This window comes from Trichosurus vulpecula, chromosome 1, assembly GCF_011100635.1.
Source record: "Trichosurus vulpecula isolate mTriVul1 chromosome 1, mTriVul1.pri, whole genome shotgun sequence".
NCBI classification, from domain to species: Eukaryota; Metazoa; Chordata; class Mammalia; order Diprotodontia; family Phalangeridae; genus Trichosurus; species Trichosurus vulpecula.
The window spans coordinates 200,735,178-200,739,214 of record NC_050573.1 but is presented as its reverse complement, the minus strand read 5'-3'; the positions used below and the strand labels follow the sequence as shown (position 1 = coordinate 200,739,214).

General features: G+C 42.4%; 1 pseudogene; it reads right to left on the bottom strand.

Moving 5' to 3' along the window:
- Window positions 1-749: 749 nt before the first annotated feature.
- LOC118835670 lies at window positions 750-2,105 on the bottom strand (annotated as a pseudogene).
- Window positions 2,106-4,037: the final 1,932 nt, after the last annotated feature.

Genomic DNA, 4,037 nt, shown 5'->3' with positions numbered 1-4,037 from the left:
TGCTATTTTCTTCTGTTTTATTTGTGAATTTATCCCATTCACATTTAGTTACAATTATTAATTGTGTCCTCTCTCCATCCCATTCTCTTATACTTTTCCTTTTCTTTGTTGTCTGTCCACTGTCATGAGTTTATTTTACTTCCCACTAATCCTTGCCTTTTGCCCCCTCACCCCCACCCCCATCCTGCATCCCTTAACATTTTTCCCCCGTGTTTCCCTGTTGAGTGAAATAAATTTCTGTACCCATCTGTGTGTATGTCTAGTCTTTCCTCATATGACCACTTCAGATGAAAGCAAGGTTCAAGTTTATCCATTTTCTCCTCCCTCTTCCTTGTTATACAGACTTCTATTTGCATAGTCCTATTACTCATTCCTTTATCTTTGCCCCAAGCAAGTAGGCAGAATACAAAGACATGTACTGACATGAACACAACTGGGGCAGGAGGATAGGGGTAGGTGAGTCAGGTTAAATGAGGCATTAAAAGGCTTCTTGAACAAGTCTGTCATCTGTCTTTACTGAAGGAGAGCAGGTTCCACTCAGATAGAGTGAAGGCTTTAAACAGAATAAACTTGTCATCAGAAGTAAGCAGCTTTTGAAAAGTGCACTTGTTCTTTGCTTCCAGGAGATTCCCTTAAGTTTGAGTTGAGGAATTAGATATACTCATTTACACAGCGATTAAATCAGGAAGTGTTGATGCCCCTTCTGAACATATAAGATGGGTGGTCCTGTCACAAGCAGCCAGTCTCTGTTAGGAAGAGCCTGTATATTTCTTCCAGAACAAGCTGGTAATGGACACTTGTCAGTTGGCTTTGCCAAGAATGGCTTCCGCCTTCTTGAGGTGCTTTAGTTTCTCCTTGGGCTCCATCTTGACAGTCATTGAGGTGGGGTCTCTGTTAGGACACTGTCTTCCCCTTAAAATTTCTTAAACTGTTTGTGGAGGATTTGCTTTCACAAGTCTCTTCTGTCACTATGCAGCCTTCCTTATACTCAAAAGCTCTGGATTTCAATATTCTCTTCCATTTTATTTTTTCCACTCGAGGCCTCAATGAAAGGGTTTTGGCTCAGTCTTCTGGCCGGGCTCAGGAAGGGGAGATTGAGGAGAACCTGAAGGTTACAACCCAAATTCATAAGATCCTGGAAAATCTGGCACAACTTCATTTTTACTGCTGTCTGATTCAGGAATTTTAATTCTTCTCATCTTTTTCTTCAAGTTTTCAGTTTCTTTTGCTTCATCATCTAAGAATTGAGTCCACTTTCACCTTTTTTTCTCCTTTTGATGCATTTTAATAGGGTCTACTTTCTTGTAAGGCTTCTTCAGGCCTCGAGTGCATTCCAGTTTTGGTTCAGTGACAGAATCCAGAGGTTGTTCCAGTAATTGTTCTTCCTTCAAGCCCAAATTAACTTTCATTATGTGCATAGAAGCTTTCCCCTCAAAATTTTTCATTACATTGCCATTCCATGGTGTTTTAGTACTTGCTGAAGTTGTATTTGTTGCTTCTTTTGACTCTGTTTTAGTCCCCTTATTGGTGTCTTGGGGTTTGGAAGTCATTTTGGAAGCAAACATTCCCACAATTCCTTTGTGATGCTTTGAGAACTATTTGGCAGCAGGTGGCCATTGGTGGTAGGCCCACTATTAGGATCAGTCTTGTCCAAATTTTCCTGAAGGAGAAATTTCATCAGAGGCCCTCGGGATAGCAGTTGTATGTCAGATGATACTAAATTTGCTGCAGTTCTGCAGGTTGGTTTTGGGGATGTCATAGCTGGTGTTGAACAGAGGCTCACTATCCTTGAGCATTGCTTTCTGTACTCTGTAAACATGAATGCTGGACATTACAGCCAGCCTAGACTTCACTACCTATAGCTTATTTTTTCTCACTACTGCAACCTAGTGGCAAGAGTTTCCATTCTAAACAAGATTGTCCAACATAAGTAGCTGACATGTAGCTTGGCTCCTGAATTTTCTTTTCTCTTCCTTTTAATGCAATTACACAGCACCAGTTTAGCCTGGTTAATGGCCCCTAATGTACACCTGAGTCATTTGTAGGTCATGATTTTGGTCTGTGAATAATTTGTCAGTGCTCTCCTGGTAGAACTGGTACACCATAGTGGAGGGCTCAGCCATCTCCAACTCCTTCCCTTCACACCACAGCAGCCACTACCACTCCCCTCCACCTCTGTCCCATTATTCTTTTAATAGTCAGTCAATAAGCAATTATTAAGTGCCTATTCTATGCCAAGAACTATTTTATGAGCTGGAGATAAAAAAAGGCAAAATACAATCCTAACCCTCATGGAGCTTACAGTCTAATGGAGGAGACAACAAACCAACTAGCATATAAAACAAACTATACACATAGGATAAATAGGAAATATTTAACACAGGGAAGACACTGAAATTAAAAAGGATTGAGGGGGCAGAGCCAAGATGGTGACTGGAAAGCAGGGACTTGCTTAAGCTCTCCCCCAAATACCTCTAAACACTTGTTAAAAATGGCTCTGAACAAATTCTAGAGCTGCGGAACCCATGAAATAGCAGAGGGAACCAGGTCTCCAGCCCAGGAGAGCCTGGATGGGTGCCAGGAAGGGTCTATCTATCATGGTGCTGAGAGCGGAGGCCAGTTCCTCATGGGCCGCGCTGGGATAGACCAGATCCAGAATCAGCCAGATGGCACAGGCCTTGGGGCCATGAAACAATGAGCTGTGGCAGTTACCAGCCTTCTCAGCCCACAAATGTCAAAGAACAGGTTAGGGGGAAACTGCGGGATCCAGTTCAGAGCTGTCTGGCTACCAGGCCTGGGGGTGGAGGGGGTGGTGTGGTGGTGGTGGTAGCAGCAGCAGGAAGCTCCTGAGGGTGTTTCCAGAACACCAGCATCAGCAGCTTCCTGAGTCCCTGGCTCACACGGTGGGAGGAATCTAGCAGAAGATCAGAACAGGAGTGCAAGGAGCGTGTTGTGGGCACAGAGACAGATTCTCTTGCTGTGCCCTGCTTGGATCTGTATTGCGGTCCTGGTTGGTGGTTCTTGGGGGAGGAAGAGCGCTGCTGTGACAGAGCCTGGGGTGACAGTGGAGTAGAAGTAGCTCTGAAAATAGCAGTGCCTGGACCCTAAAGCTTGGGACAAAGTACTCTCTACTCTACAAGCAGCCATATCCTGACAAAAAGCTCAAGGGTCAAGTAGTTGGCTGGGAACATGAAAAGGCAGTGAAAAGAAACTCAGACTCAAACTCAAACTCTAGATTCCTTTTTTGGTGACAAAGAAGATCAAAACATACAGCCAGAAGAAATCAACAAAGCCAAAGAGCCTACATCCAAAGCCTTCAAGAAAAATATGAGTTGGGCTCAGGCCATGGAAGAGCTCGAAAAGGATTTGGAAAAGCAAGTAAGAGAAGTAGAGGAAAAATTGGGAAGAGAAATGAGAGTGCTGCAAGAAAACCATGAAAAACAAGTCAATGACTTGCTGAAGGAGACTAAAAATACTGAAGAAAATAACACCTTAAAGAATGGACCAACCCAAATGACAAAAGAGCTCCAAAAAGTCAATGAGGAGAAGAATGCCTTGAAAGGCAGAATTAGCCAAATGGAAAAGGAGGTCCAAAAGACCACTGAAGAAAATACTACTTTAAAAATTAGATTGGAGCAAGTAGAAGCTAGTGACTTTGTGAGAAATCAAGATATTATAAAACAGAATCAAAGGAATGAAAAAGTGGAAGACAATGTAAAATATCTCATTTGAAAAACCACTGACTGGGAAAATAGATCCAGGAGAGATAATTTAAAAATTATTGGACTGCCTGAAAGCCATGATCAAAAAAAGAGCCTAGATATCATCTTTCAAGAAATTATCAAGGAGAACTGCTCTGATATTCTAGAGCCAGAGGGTAAATTGAAAGGATCCACCAATCATCTTTTGAAAAAGATTCCAAAAAGAAAACTCCTAGGAATATTGTAGCCAAATTCCAGAGTTTCCAGGTCAAGGAGAAAATACTGCAAGCAGCCAGAAAGAAACAATTTGAATATTGTGGAAACACAATCAGGATA